The sequence below is a fragment of the Galleria mellonella genome, unplaced genomic scaffold, assembly GCF_026898425.1.
Source record: "Galleria mellonella isolate WM207_F2 unplaced genomic scaffold, CSIRO_AGI_GalMel_v1 utg270, whole genome shotgun sequence".
Classification (NCBI taxonomy): domain Eukaryota; kingdom Metazoa; phylum Arthropoda; class Insecta; order Lepidoptera; family Pyralidae; genus Galleria; species Galleria mellonella.
In genome coordinates, this window is record NW_026442062.1 from 3,546,441 (window position 1) to 3,563,887 (window position 17,447).

The following is a 17,447-nucleotide window of genomic DNA, read 5'->3' on the forward strand; positions in this document are numbered from 1 at the left end:
TCCATGGTACTGCTCATGTCTATAGGCGATGGTTACCGCTTTCCATCAGGTGGGCCGTCAGCTTGTTTGCCATTCTAAGTTGTATAAAAAAAATATTACCTACTCAAATTTGCAAAAAGCTCTTTATAAATACTTTTTATAATACAGCTGTAACTAATATCACTGGACCGATTTAAATCAACACTTGGCAGTGAGTATGTAACTAGACTATATTGTTCAAAAATAGATAATGGCTACTTGACACTATCAGAAATTGAACTATAGTAACCGAAACTTAAAGATTAACAAATACAAATACGAAAAATATTAACGCTATTTGATAAGTGCGTTCGTATGAACTGAGAGAAGGAAGTAGTGATAGCTCACTACTTCCTTCGAAACATTTTCTACAAATTTAAGAAATTGAACACACATTAACCATAGATATTAACTTTTTTTTTCTGCTCTTTATTACAAAGCCAATGTTGCCTATGCTACGTCATCAGATATCGCACACGGAGTCACGTAATAAAATCCATATCAAATCAGAACTGAGGAACATGTAGGAAATAATTGATATTTCGTGAAACGCCTACATATCGAATGATAAAATGCAAATAATATTTCCACATATCATAGTACCTTAATCTAATTCCATTTGATAAAAAATATTATTACAGTCCTGTCACTAATATAGGCACGTGTTGGAAGAGTATTAACTAAAACCAATAGTGCTTATTAATTATATTACAGATAATACGTTTTTTCTATCTTACTACCAGAAGAAGATTAGGAATAAAAGTCTGCATGGGTATACACATATTTGTGCCACTCATTCCTGCTTCAGGACAATTGTATTTGTATGACTTTTTGAATGACAACATGGCTTTAGACTTAAAAGGGGCAGGGAAATTATAGTGCCTTATTTCTCAGGAATGGTAATTCATGACAGGTTTTATGGACATCACAGAATATTATGGGATGTGTATGTATATAGGCGAGTGACGGTTACCACTTTCTATCAGGTGAGCGGTATGCTTGTCTTACCATGATACCCTACCTGTACGATTTTGAGGCGCTATTCCTCTTAAACCTATCTCTTAATGTAATATTTTAATTAAATAGTTTAGATAAATTGCTGTTTTATGAACTATCATAAACTAAATTTATAATAATTTTGACAATTTCGTTATGTTCATTAATTGAAATTTCAATTTTAGAAATATTTCTAGAGAAATAGCTTCTTAAAATAGACCCCATTACCTACATAAAAAAAATAATAAGATTGTCTACCACAAAACCAACTTCAATCGTAGCAAAATCAAATATCTTTTAAAAAAATCTAAATAATTTGATTTCAAAACTAAACTACTGAACCGATTTTGATAAAATTTCTATGAGATCAGTCTGAAAGTATATCCTTTCAGATGAAAAAAATTTTATGAATCGATCCAGGCGACAGTCTGAGAACATAGATAAAAAAACAAAGATTCCAACGAATTCAAAGGCTCCACATTTTATTGAAGTCGGTTAATAGTATACGTACAGACTCCTTGAGTAATGCACGGTCACATGTCGCAGCTGCATGCGTTCGTTACTACGTACTACTACGTGCATCATTAGCAGAGAACAAATTATTTCAGAGGCGTATTTTAAAATACGGAATTATATTGTTTTACCTGTAAAATTTTTATTTTAGGATCAATGAAAATGATGCGTTAACTTTTTTTATTCTTTCATAGAAAACACCGGCGTGTATTAAATAATTAAATAATAGCTATTTAATGAAATTAAACTGAATATATAAAAACATGTGAAATAAATTTAATTATTTAAAATCTCAGGAAAGGATTAATGAAATGCCACATTATATTAAAGGGAGGGAAAAATCGAATTGAAAAAAAAAAATACGTGCCCTTATCTATGCATGGTATGTTTTCTATGAGATTATACTTCTAAAGTACCTAACTTGAACGGAATACTCAATCATGCAATATTTCTGCTTACAAATTGTTTTGCTTGCTCAATACAGCCCTGGTTCATTACATTAATGACGTCTGACCACTGTTAGACCGTTGGTTATTTCTACTGGCGTCATTTCATAGTCATAATATTTTTCCTTTTGTCCATAGTCCGACGCGTGCAATGTCGCGTGCGCACGTGCTTCATCAGCCTACCTACCATGAAAATATATCTGTAACTTCGAGACCGAACGAAACAATTGTTTTTATATCGACATGCGATAGTACTCGTATATCAAATGCTTACTAAAATAGAATTCGATGTACATACATACAGAATAAGTACAATTCACGCAGGATTAACCCTTGAGTAAAGCGAACCTAATTCACTACTCAACCTTCCAATGTCCGCTTATTTACGTCTTTTTTTTTTACGCATCTCTTAAAGATTTGTCATAAAATTATGAAGACAATTTCTTTATGATACAATTTCAATCTTTTTTTTATTGGGAGGAAAAGGAATTGTTGTTTATGGGGATTAGCGACCACATTACTAGCAATGAACAGGTCGACCTCCACGCAGCTCCCCTTGAAAACCAGTGATTGAGTAACAAACATATATAAACATCATTATAAACTTATATTTTATAATGTATATTAATATAATTACCCTGTGGTCCCGACATACAATGGTCCATCCATTCCTTTTCTGTAAGTGTTATAAGTTATAATATAAAAATAGTTATAAAATCGTTCAATAAGACTAATTGATTTATATCTATATCTTTGTATATATTAATTATTGTACGTGACTGTACATCTATAGGCCCCATAATAATTCATTCTAGAGATATATTTTTCTATTATCCTCATCAAATATTCTTGTCGTGTAAACATATTTATATACAAAAACCATTAAATGAAAATACAACCTGATGGACTACGCACATCCCGATATAAGTTATATGATGTAAGAGTTGCTATGGCAACCTGGGATTAAGAACAGTGACCTAAGATAATCCTACTCCTGTATTAAAATTTCTCTTCTCTAGATAGTTCCATACTATACCTACCGCGTGTATGAAAATATGCACACAAAATTTGAAATAATTTTCTAGAGTCTTCAGTTATTTGCTTTCATGGTTAAAACGAATAGCCAGTGGTCAAGTGGTCCACTTTCTTATTAAAATAGAGGCCTTAGATTTGATATTGTTTAATATGTTAAAGCTACTACCGATAATTATAATCATGACTATATTTATTTGTGGTGTAACAAAGATTCATTTTATTAGTACCTAAAACATAAAACTACTGTGGTTAGAAATTTATATATAATTACAATTCATACATTCATGTCTGCATCCTATAGCTTAATAGGTATGTTGAAGCAAAGATTCCCATATTAGTTGTCCAGTCTGCTCGCGATGTAGTCCATCAAACCTAATATATGATGAAGAAATGTTTTAGATAACTCCGTAAAAGCAAAAGTAGGTAGGTACAATGTAAATAGATCTCTCATAAAGGAGTGATGACCTGAATGTATCTGTAGTGTAGTTTTAGGTAGTAGGCTACGGTACAGACTATTCAATGGAAATGATTGAAACAATGATAAGAGAAATAGTAATTATCTACTAATTAATTTAAAAATACATTATTTTAAATAAACTTATTATAAGAACATGTATGTCGTCAACTTTTTTATTCTAACGTTCAATACAGAAAGTAGTTTCAGCCGTAAAAAATACACAAAAAACTCGAATATTACTCTTTTCGAAGAAAAATATAATTTAATATATCCAACTCATCCAATGACATACAAATAAGTATATAAACAACAAATCAATCATAGTAAAAACTAAAATAAGTCTGATATCGTCCTAGAGAGTTGAGTAGACGGTGGAATAATAGAAGTAGTATAATGTATAAGAGTGGAATGTATCCATATTTATTCAACCATATATCTCCATAGATTAATATGTATAATTACGATTGGAATAAAAATAATAGAGAATAAAGCTGGTTGGAAACGAATACATGATTTAGTTGCCCCGACAAGAAGAAACTCTTAAATTAAAAATAATAATAATAGGCAGTCCATATTTTTAGAGTTATAATAAATACAGCAATATTCTCAGATAATTCTGATGGTTTGAAGTATAATGGCAGTTAAATTACAGGTTATAAGGCATGACACCTTAGTTCTCTAGAATGGCAACACATGAAGGGATCATGGACGATACAATATCCTCTGTTATGGTACTATCAATATCCACAATAAAGGTGACGGTTACTACTTTCCAACAGGCGGGCCGTTAGCTTATTTGCCATTGTAAGTTTAATAAAAAACATTTCGTGTCAACTTTTATTGGAGCCCAGTACTCACTACATAGATTGTTGTTATTTGGATATCATTAAGTTACCATAACAACATACTAAAAATAACTGTATAGTATGAGAAATACTGTGCACCTACCAATTGTCTGCATGCAATGTCTATAACAAGCTTATTACACATTACCTCTTTATATAACGCTTTATAAATGTAGCATATTAAATAGTTCCGACATTACTCGGTCTATATCTCTGAAATTTGTAAACGATAAACCTAAAATAACTATATATAAATATAACGGGGGAAATACGATATTTCTAACACAGTTTTAGAATTCATCAAGTCTCCTTCATAAATAAACTTAGTTATGCGGCCCGGTCTTTTACCCACAGTTATGGGCCAAACTAATGATATTTCAATCGCATTAGTAATTAAGCATCCATTATACGAAATTCAATAAATTCTTTGTGTCTATCTAATTTATTATATCCCTTCCTCGTATCGCACTAGTACCGGATACTAGGTATGTTGGGACAAGCGAGATCAAGTTGTCAGAAGATTAAATTTTTCAACATAGGGTTGCCCATTTTAAAAAATAACTTTTTTATGATATAATGAATGGCAAAAAAAAACAAACAATAGAAAGTGGTAACCTCTGCTTATAAACGTTGTTCTTTAGTCTATCAAATAAATATAAATATTAAAGATTGTTTGTTTACTTTGTTACCTCTTGACATTTAATGGATCTATCAATCGTCATGAAATTTGATAAACAAAACAGGCATTCCTCCATTCCAAGTACTACTATCTGAAAAGGAAAATTGACTTTTTGGAGAATCAATATCTATATCTCAATTACGCATATAAAATCATAGGTAAGCATTAGTTACTAGGTATATCAATAGAACCTAGTACTACAAATGGATACTCAACTCATTATCCTGAACTTGACCAGTTTTCATAAAAGAGAGATGAGAAATATATGGCCCGTCTGATGGTAAACGATCTTCCGAGAGCTAATTACTAAGTGAGACAACCCTACTATAATAAAATTGCTTGTTTAGGATAACGTTTGTTTATCAAAGGAACGTAGGTCGTAGGACAAATTGATACGAGATACGATATTATATCAAGAGAGTATAGAATCTCTTAAAGCACATAATATATTTGTATACATTGTAAATGCTTATCACACAGATATACTATATTATTTGTTACGTATAAATATTTATCTATTTATAACTTGATAAGTATATTATTATTATACTCGTTTTTACCCGCTACTTGATCTGTGTGACCGATATAAGAAAAAAAATGCCAAACGACGAATATATCACTTGTGATATAGGGGTGTAACCGTAAGAATAAGGACTTTTTTTTTAATGGATGATAATGGAATGGTGGCCCCGCCTGCGCTAACGGTATACGCTGGCGGGGCACCAGTGAGGAATGATAGGTGAGGATGAAAAAGCAAGTCAGTTAGCCCATCGTGATAAATACATCTGGAAATCAGCACGATGGTTTCCAGGGGGAACCGCGTGGAGGTCGACCTGATAGGGTGTATTGATAGCAATGAGGACTAACCTCCCCATTACTAACAAACCCTTCCCCCCAAGAATAAGGACTATAGGTCTATAATTATTTAATTATTCGTATATCTTAACCTTAAAGAACAATTAAATCCGAATTAATTTATAAAAAATATTCTCTGTTAATTATCTTTATTCCAAAAGTCTTATCGCGCCTATATTCATTATTATTTTCCTCCTTATATAAATAGTTAATAGTTTTATTATTTAATTTATAGGTCATTTAAGAAATAATTGAAAATGTAATTAAAGGGTTCATATATTTTTAATGATCATAATCGTGTGCCTACGTGACACACGCCAGATATTTTTCGGACTTCTATTAAGGTTACTGAGAGTGATTAATAAGCAATAATGGATTATTTGATGACGCTCCGTTACAAACCACTGTTCATTAGGTGGATCTGATAAAGGTAGCGTCATATACATTTAGCACAGCGCATGAAGAAATATCCCTTTTATGGAATAAAACACTAGAGTACTCATTCTTTTCTTAAGAACTATGTATACTACAATTTTAAAATTTTGCTGTACCATAAAGTATTACAAACAAACAGTATAATATATATCGGTATGTGGTGACCATGCATCGCACCTCTCATATGTCGAGCCACGTCACCCCAAAGAAAAAGTTGTCAAAATATTTTTCGCACGTGTCTATATACAAGGTGAAATCATGACCATTGTTTTAAAAGACATTTTCTACCCTTGAAAATGAACAATTTTCTCAAAGAAACGTGACCCGAAATACACAAAAACAATTGAGTCTCATATAATAAAACGCCGCGTCCAGCTGTAAAATTAGTATGGAAACCAAAACATTTTTTGCTCTTTGAAAAAAAAATGTTAAGTTTCATCAATAGGACGATTACTTAAAATAATGTTAAACAATTCAATTTCAACTCTATACCATCATTGTTCTATCGTGTTGAATATATCCTACTAACATTGTAAATATTAAAATTCTTAAAAATATTCATATGTTTACTCAATTACACTTAAACGGTTGAACGGAATTCAATTAAATTTGATATTTGAGTAGTGAACTTTGATGACATGTTTCTTTCATCCTACAACCTCGGATCCTTTAACTGTGGCGTGAATAAGCGTTTAGTGAGCTGGCACAGTACGGCCAAGTGTCGATTGTGGAGCATTCTCTTTTCATTTGATCACATTCATGGGCCATATTGTCCTGATAATCACTGTTTAGTGTGAAAACACTTAGGTTGTTAAAGTCATATTGTTTGTCGGACTGTCTATGTCTGTCTGTTAAATTAGAAATATATATGAATTTATGGATGTAGCACGTGTGTAGAGTTTTCAGCGAGTTATATTGTTGATTGTTCACAGTTATATCTGTAACAAATAAATGTTTAATTCCACCCTATCTTGTGCTTATTTCAATTACAATACAATCGCTTAGGATGGAATGATCACGTGACGTGCTATTATAAAAAAATTTGGTAGGTGATATTTTTAATTAACTCGTAAGATAATTTATATACTCACGCGAGAAATAGCTAGTATATTAATAATAATATAATGTAATGTACGTATATTTTATTCTTTATTCCCGCTCAAGTCACCACACGGCTGAATGGAGTTTAATCATATTATGATAATGTCGTAGAATGTATCAAAACATTTCGATGTCTAAATGAAGGGGTTGTTTGAATATTTTTGAAAGTATCAAGTCTACTGAACATTTCTTCAACTTAAGTCATAAATTTTAATTAAACAAATTTGGATTATAACATAAAATGTAATTAACGGTATCATGAAATTAATTAGATTAAATACAATTATTTTAATATTAAGCCAGTTAGTGACAACTTTCTCATTATAAAACTGTGAATATCCTAATCTTCCCTTACACATCTTATACATACAAAGAGGACCCTTTTCCAGAATAGGTAATTTGTAAGGAGGGACAGCTCTAAAGAATATGTGTACCGTGTGGGATTCGTTTTCTCCCATTCCCGGCTTCAGCCTATTACTAAAAACCCTAAGATTTATGAGCTTATTTGAGGAAAAACTATGCAAAATTTCAACTAGATCTATAGATAGTATTTGTTCTAACTTCTTTTTGACAAATTGAAGTAGACAAAATGTATATTTATACTATGTACTTGAGCCGTGAGTTTAAATATTTAGGTAGAAGTAAATAGTCTCATAATATCCAATCATAAGAACAAATTATAATAAAAAAATATTTAGCTAGTTATTTGTTGTTATGGCTGAATCCACACTGAATCATAAAATATTTTCAACCTACCTGAAAAAAAGTTGTGTTTTCTTACCTCATAATAGCGTCAGTTCTAAACTGATTTGGAAAATTCTTTTTTAAATTTTTATCTTGTCATACTTAACTATATAATAAGCGTACGTGCATAATAAATAATCTTTTTTTAAATTTCTGAAAGGATACATTTACAGATTAGTCCTACAGAAACTTTATCAAAGCCGTTTCAGTAGTTTAGTTTTTAGATCAAAATAACAGGTTTTGTAATAATTGAAATCGGTTTTGTGGGGCACAATCTTTAATTATATTGATATTTTTCGTTTTCATAAAAATGTCTATCCACTAAAAGAAATCTACTATTTTTTCAACAAAAATTTGTCTATTCTCAGCCTGTGAAACACGTATACAAGCATTAACATAAACACTAACTGGAAAAATTAAAATAAATATAAATGAAATAAATATAGTGCTGAGAAACCCTACACAGGTGTGCCCGATACAAAGTGTTATCAAGAAAGCTGTACGAAATACTTCACAAAATTTTGATAAATATATCGGTGTGCAACATGAGACTCATTTGACACAAGCTTACTGTGTGTGTGTGTGTGTGTGTGTGTATGTGTATTTTATGATAACCCCGTCTGTGCTATCGGTATCGCTGACGGGGCAACAGCGAGCAATAATAGATGAAGATAAAAGCAGACAGTTAGCCCATCATGATTATTTTATTATTTTTATTTATTAATCGCGTTGTTTTCCAAAGGAGACCGCATAAAAATTTATATTATAGAGTATATATAATTCAAACAATGGGACTACTATTTCCCGTTACTAACAATCTCCCCACCCCTAATCTTATTGCGTCTATCACAAACTTGGAGGTCATGCTCAAGATTCTACCATATTGGCACGAGTCAAGATGTCAAAGTCATCTAATTACACCAAGGGCCTAGCATTTTACAATTAATATTTTGCACGTACGCTTATTATATAGTTAAGTATGACAAGATAAAAACAATTATGTCTTCGCATTCCTTAAGATTTAGTCGAACAAATTACATAAGCTTCATTTACAATCTAATAAACGATTACAATATAAATCCTACTAGCTAGGTAATAATTGTATATTTTGTAATGTTTATTAGACGGATAGACCATACCCGACATTTATACAAGGTGCTTATCCTAATTCACTTGGGCAAAACCGCGTTAAACAAGAACTCATAATAATTACATTGCAATATGCATCTTGCTTTGCGTAAATAATGTCCTAGATTCCATTCTCACTTGGGGTCGTTCAAGAAACGAGCCTTTCTGAATTGTCTCAGGTATGAGTATATTGCTGTGTTCCAGTCTCTAATCTGTGGATTGTTCCTAGATATACACTGCCTGGTTTCTCATAAAACAGAGTATTTTAATTTTAATACCAGTCCATTGAACTAAATGTGTAGTATTTATATGTAGGTATTCTTTACAAATGTTTTTCAACAATATTTTACATCGTCTGTTTTAAAATTTTTTATCATACGATGTTTTGCATCGTTATTTTTAAACCTTTGCACCATAACAAGAGCAGACTTTTAATTGTAAACAGTATTTACAAACATACGAGTACACCTAGTCCCCAATACTAAGCTGACTATAATTAATAGGACATGACATCTATGTGATCAGAATAGATTGCATGCGGAAATAACTAAATGAAGGACAGCATATTATAGACAAGGAAAAGCATCGTAATGAGAAGTTGCAACTAGCAGCTTCCGAATGACTTCGTATTTTTATTTTTTATTGTCACTTGCCTGTATTTTTTTCTACAACAAGGTATGGCTCCGCTCTATTTATTTTTATGATTTGGTTATGCTTACCGTGTAACTGGATTTTTTTCTCACAATACTAACTCTCATATAATTTAAGGTGTCTAAATTTAGAAGTCGTCATTAATCTGTTCTATTTTTATACTATTCTATTTCGTATTATTAAAATTGAAAACTGAAAATTACAAATGGATAAAATTGAGTTAGAAAAAATTTTGTACCTAAATTCGAAAGTAAAATATGAAATAAGTCACAGATTGGAACTTTGTCGCTATAATCGCAGCTGTCCTAAAATAATTTATAAAACAACAATAAATTTGAAACAAAGTTTCAAAGCGCTTCTAACCGTAATGTTATAGTAGGCAAAACGCATTCTTTATATGACGACACTACGTGCCTGGAGAGCAAAGTTGCATTGAAGCTTATCGGAATTAGGCAATGCATGACATCAATTGAAATCTTTATTTTTATTGAGTCGAATTTTTTTAATACCTAACTAAAGTCATGGTTGAATGCAGAAAGACAAAGAAGGGAGCGTCCCCAACCAATTGTTAAATACAATGAAACAATTTTAACCAGATCCATACACGTTCAATTGATTAATAGCGACCGACTGGAACTAGATTAGTCTGTTTTGATCCAGAGTATTCCGATAAATACTTAATTGTTGCAATTTTCATCAATACCTACTCAAAGCAACCGTGGAGCAAGCAGGTGAGCTTTATTAATGATTGAATGAACGTCATAGCCTCCACTTATAAAGAAAAACTCGTGTCCAATAACAGGACGTTAATACTCGTAAGTTGATAAGATGGTAATGATAGAAATATTATAGCACAGTAATTTATTTCTTTAAAAATCAACACTGATGCCAGTGTTCAATCCTAGTGATAACGATAGTTCAAAAAAATATATTTTCTATTCTGCAAATTTGACTGCAATTACCATTTTATTCTTCGAGAACAGTAATGTATTATTCGACGGAAACTTCGTATCAATATTTAGCCGGAATCAAAGAAGCTCTTATGAATATAAATCCATGTCTATTAACGAAGTGTCACTAAAATTTTAAATATTCAAAAACATAATAGATATAAAATAATGGGACTACCTCAGGTGTATAATACATTTTCGAATAAAAAAATATTCTATTCAAATTGATCCACAATTGACGGAAAAATAGATGGCAAACATAAAAAATATATTTGTACATAGAACCTCCTTCATTTTTGAAGTCGATTACTTAATAGAAGGTACTTATATTGCTTTGTTGTAATAGATTTATAACCACCATTTTCTACAAAGAATAAAATAAAACTGTTTGTTTTACTGTGATGTTTTAGTGCATCCGTGAACTCTAGCTAGAGCCTATTTAAAATTACCATCTTTTACACAATCGAGAATGGGTTCAAAGGTAAAACTAAACTCACAATAATATAATAGTCTTACACTGTCTATATATTATATATTACAACAATAATCAAGTGCTTTACGACATATACAAATTATTCTTGACAGATTAATAGAGGTTAACAGCAACAAACATGATTTTTGTGTCCCCGACACTCAATTGTCAAATGGATCAGGAAAATCTACGAGATCTAAAAGCTATCGAAGGTAAACGCCTAATGCGCGTATCGATAACGATGTATGTAAACACGAACGGTGTCATTTTATTTGAACGACCTCAAAAAGAAAATTGTATAGTATTTTTATATGCAGATATGTTATCCAATATTTTAGACAATTCTGAACCAAACATCCTGTGTTAGTTCCGTTTTATTTTATCAAGTTATTGAATCTTTTTTTAAAAAAATCTTTAATAATTATTAGAATTATGGGTAGAGACATTTAATCAATCACTTTTCGTTTTATTCCAAGGCCCTCAGTTTTTGTTTATCTTACTCTTATTACGTTGACTACAATGATAGTAGTCGATTATTACCTCCGACTAACACTTAATCAGTAATTAGTGGTTAGCACTTTTATTATACTGTTGTACTGAAAAATGGCACTGAATTTACATAGAATATATGAATGAGCGTATACGTGATGCATGAGGCATTACGTATATATAAGTGGACCTCCGCGTGGTTCCCCCTGGAAACCACCGTGAACAAATCTTATTGAATTCGTCATGATGGGCTAACTGACCTGCTTCATCCTCACCTATCATCCTTCACTGGTGCCCCGCCGGTGTATACTGATAGCGCGGGTGGGGTTACCATTCCATTATCATCCATTAAAAAAAACCCCTTACAAGGTAGATATGATGAGTTTATGAAAGATGATAGAGCATTTCATATTCAATAAAAATTTAAAAGAGGAGTTTCTTTATATATTATAAAACTATCATGTTTAAGGTTTAAAGATTGTTTTTATTAGATTTTCTTTTATTTCAATTAAGATAGTACCTACTCGTGAAATAAAGTACCACTTAAGTACTTTTTTCCTTTTAGCCCCCAGGTATCTGTTTATATGCCTAATAACAAAGATCTACGGTAAATCCGCTGTAAGTCTAGTTGAAGTTTTTTTTATTTAAAAGTTTTCTAAAATATAAGTTTTTCTTTACCTGATTTCTCATAAGGTATACTTAGACAACAAGGATATTGGTGTGATGATGCGACACTAATATTAAAAATAAATATGAACACCAAAATTAGTTGATCGAACGTTACGAACATGTTAATAATACTTAATAATTTGATTTTATATTGGATTTGATCACCGGATTACGATAAATATAAATTTAATTAACAAATTGCAGTATCTTAGTTACTGTTGCAATGTAGTAATTATTAGATACATAAATAGTGTAACTACTATACAGTATCAAGTGTAACTACTCTTAGCATTCCAATTCTATAATTATTTCTAGTGACACTAGAAAATTTACTGCCACTGCCTAGCTATATTCATCTTGATTAAGCATATTAAAGTGAGACGCTCAAGGCTTTATAGATAATAAATTAGTAAATACTGTTACTACTTTCCATCGGGTGGGCCGTCAGGTCCATTTGTAATTCTAAGTTGCATAAAAAAAAATTACAACTTCATGTTTCCTGTAAATATTTTTTTATACGACAAAGATGGCAAAAGAACATACAGTTCGCTAGCCTATAGACGTATTGTAATATCATAGTTTCAGTTAAAAACGAAAATTTCACTGCACGTAAATTGAGTAATGTAATAAAAATGGCAACACACCAAATGCCCCAAATTGTCTGGTGTATCTAGAATAGCCTTATAAGATATTAGAAAACGAACGTATTGGGATACAATTCAGATCACACTTGCCCGATCTGCGAGTTTAATTAATAACATTTTCTAAATTAGCCCGACAGAGACTCGATTCCGGGACGTTATTCGTTGCAACTCAAAGAAATATTGTACACTAGCTTTTTGCCCACTACTTCTTACGCGCAGATTTTAGAAATGGAATAAACCACTTTTAGAGGGCGTATCAAAATAAAATTTACAAAAGTTTTTAAATTATTTCTTTAGGAAAACAACAATGAAAACCGCATTCAATTTGGTGCAATAGTTTGCGTGATACCGGTACAAACATATAGACAAAATATCGAAAAATTATTATTTTGGTTTCTTCTTTTTTAATATCCACCATGTGCAGACATCATCCAATTACAATTTTATTACATTAGTAACATTATTTATTTAATAATCCGGTAATAAATTATTTAACAGTAATATCTATTATCTAACTGTACGTGACCAAACAACTACGCTGGAACTTAGGTTTATACAATAAATGAAAATTATAGATTTCAAAATACGAATTTTAAATAATTATCTAGTACTAAAAAAAATCTTACCTTATTTACGAGGTCAAAATATTTAGGCAAGTTGTTTAACATGCAATTCAGGATTAGATATAAAATTTTTCAAATATGTATCGATATGAAAATCAGTCACATTAATCACCGCACTACAGCACAACAAAGTTCTTCCGAAACTTTCCGACGTCAAAAATAATAGAAAAAAAAAATTACAAAATACGCACATAAACACGGCCATTCACTATACAACAATGTGTATGAATGCGTGCGGACTACTATGTCGGAGCGTAAAGTAAATAAATATTTCTACTTACGAAGTTACGATCGAGTTTATCGCGAGCTACCTATTGTGCGCACTCGAGCAAAACGCCATCTAACCAACAGTTTTGTAAATAACAGACATCTAGATCAGTTTCACAATCTAGGATGAAATTGAAACCCTTACTATGTTACTAATATACTTAAGTCTATCTGCAGAATCTCGTTGATCCAGAAATGAAATAACTGAAAGAAAATGGATTTGCAAATTTAGCTTCTATACTAAAGTTATTTAGGAAGATAAAAATGGAATAGTGAAGCCGGCTGTGCTATCGGTGTACACTGGTAAGGTAGCAATGAAGGCTGATAGGTAAGGATAAAGTCGGTTCAATCGGATTATTGTAATTATGTCATGAATGAATCACGATGGTTAACAGATCCTCCCCTATTAACTGATTAAGACATTTGGTACTACTAGTAATAAATAATTAGTTTCCATTACTAACAACCCCTCATCCTCTTATGCTACATTTATTAAGTACTATCTGCTTAATTGCACTTACAATACATGCGATCATGCTACAGTCACCTCCCTCGACCCTCTTTCTTTTAGTGGAGGAAAATAGAATGGTAAAACCGTCTGCGCTATCGGTATACAATGGCGGGGTAGTAGTGAGGTTGAAGCAGATTAGTTGGCCCGTCGTGATGAATTCATCAAATTTAACCACGAAGGTTCCAAATTTAACGGCGCGAAGATCGTCCTGATAGAGTACATTGCTAGCAATGGCCTTCTCATTTGTAACAATTGGATGGATAACATGGATCTCATAAGTAACAGTTCCTCCTCCCCCCACCTCGCCCCTCGTTATCTTTTTACCAAAGCCTAACTGCGGTTGCTAACCCGTCTGCCAAGCGTGGCAACTACTGGCAAACCCCACCTTTATATTATAGGACAGGCCTATGTTCAGCAATGGACAGTTAATGGCTTAATATGATGATGTCGATGCTAAAGTCACAAAGAGTAAACTATTTAATTCTACCAACAAAGTTTAAAAAAAATCAATAAAAGTTTTGTTAATTGCAAAAAAATTCGACACGCACTTTATTATTTTCAAGTTGATAGGGCAAAACAAATGTAATTTTTATCGCAATCATGTAACTGTAACTGTACTATTGTCCTAAAATCTCGGCAGTTCCAAATAATTTCAAACTGTTACACAATAAATGCTATCTTGTTCGTGACAAAATTAATGTAGTACCAATATGAATTAATGCAAAATTTACAAAAATATTTTGAATATTAAGAACAATATTCTCCCTACACTACAGAGAACAAATGAAATTCTATTCACCAGTGGGAGACTGTACAAAAGTCGATTGTTTGGGTACCTCTGTTTCATTCGTGTTTCTACCATGAAGCAGTTGTTTGCATGGCTGTGTTTCGATTTGAAAAGTGATATACGAGGTTTGTCCGGAAAGTACGTATAAAAAAAAAGTTTTTTAAAAATTTTATTTTACAATTATTCAGGTAAATCAATTTTATCCCCTTCAAAGTACTCCCCTGTGACATAATGAAAAAAAACTTGTGCCAACGCCGTTTCCACTGTGAGAAGGCTCCTTGAAAGTCCTCTGGTTGTAGGTTTCTCAGCTGCCCCGTCGTAGCTTTTTTTATCTCATTTATGTCCCCCAAATGCCGCCCCCGAAGTACCAATTTGGTTTTTGGGAACAAGAAGAAATCACACGGGGCCAAATCCGGCGAATATGGGGGGGTGTTCGGTCACCGTAATGGAATTTTTACTCAAAAACTCACGGACAACAAGAGAGGTGTGGGCAGGGGCATTGTCGTGGTGAAGAATCCAACAACCCCTCTCGCGCCAATTCTGGACGAACTCGTGCCACACGAGCTTTGAGGCGACCCTCTTTCTGAGCACATCGACGTAGAATTTTCCATCAACTGTCTGGCCTGGAGGGACGAATTCTTGATGGACAATCCCCCGAACATCGAAAAAAACAATCAACATTGTCTTGACATTTGAGCGGGATTTTCTTGATTTTTTTGTTCGTGGTTCCCCGGATGTCTTCCACTTTATCTTTGCTTTGGGATTTTAATTCGACATCAAATTCGAATCAATTCAATTTCTTCAACGGAAGCGGGCTCCATGCCGACGGGGTTTCGTTAAGAGGTAACTTCACAGATGGCGTGACAAGCAAATAAGTTCGCACCGCATCGGCGGTCAGACCAGAACTGAAGCATTGTTAGGGACATAAGGAAGGGGTCCTGCGCTTACCTGGCCTCCCCACTCCTCTTTCTCGCATTCCAGAACACTTTTATACGAACTTTCCGGACAGACCTCGTATGGGGTGAATTTACAGGGTACAGAGGAATAACATCCGAGTCCTCAGGAATAGCAACGCATGAGGGGTATGATGGGCGAAAAAGTATACTCTGTTATGTCCATGGTACTGCTCATGTCTATAGGCGACGGTTACCACTTTCCATCAGGTAGGCCGTCAGCTTGTTTGCTATTCTAAGTTGTATAAAAAAAAATACAGGAAATAATAAATTTATATTTTAATAACAGATTAAATATTTATGTAATACAAGTAATGAATGAACTACTAACTACAAAATTAATAACTAGAGAAAATAGCCACAGTCATAGTAACAGAAACACTTCCGGAAATATACATAATCGTATATATTATCAGAAAGGTATCAAGGCACATCTATATATATTTTGCCTATTGACAAAAGTGTCAAATAATTATTTATAACAATATTTAAAAAAAAATTATATTAAAGAGAACATAAACTCAGTAATAGTAAATTCCACTGTTCAGACTTGTGAACATGCATTTTGTGTAGACCGAATAAAGATAGCTAATAGACAAAACGACATATCAGTTCAAGAGAATTTAATAAGTTTTCTAAAACCGCCTATCTATACTATAAATATTGAGTTAAGAAAAAGTAGCAGACAGGACAAACTAAATAAGAGGCAACTATGAGATGTTAATGATCGAGGGATGGGTAACAGTGGCCCTCTTAAAACATTATCAAAACTGCAGTTGCCAACCTACCTGTAAAACGTGGTAACTACTGACTAATTACTAAAATAATAAAAGCAAATTTGTCCTGTCTGGTATTTTTTCATAACTCATTAATTGCAGAGTGAAAAAATTAGTAGAGATAATTTGAAATTAAAGTTTATGAAAACGAAATTTAAATTTTGTGCTTAAAATGAAAATGCACAGCTACGGTAATGGAGAATTGACTTTATATTGACATGTTATATGTTCTACGTTAAAGTATATACAGATACAAAATTGTTGTAATGTTATAACCTGAAAGAAAAAAAAAATTCGTCGTCTACAAAGGCCTGTAAGTACAAACATGTATCCTTATAACCTAAACAGGACTTGATAGAATTTAAAAACGTATAAAGAAAAACTTAAGATATAATTGTTTTTT

General features: G+C 32.3%; 1 protein-coding gene across 2 annotated transcripts in view; it reads right to left on the bottom strand.

Moving 5' to 3' along the window:
- Nucleotides 1–13,997, bottom strand: part of LOC113514194 (protein phosphatase PP2A 55 kDa regulatory subunit) — a 44,105-nt gene extending 30,108 nt beyond the window's left edge. The window contains exon 1 of one of the 2 annotated variants that reach the window (XM_031908142.2): nt 13,754–13,997. The gene's annotated coding sequence lies outside the window, so the exon portion shown is untranslated. The remainder of the gene's footprint in view (nt 1–13,753) is intronic. The other variant, XM_026898195.3, reaches the window with a different exon arrangement.
- Between the last annotated feature and the right edge of the window lie 3,450 nt (nt 13,998–17,447).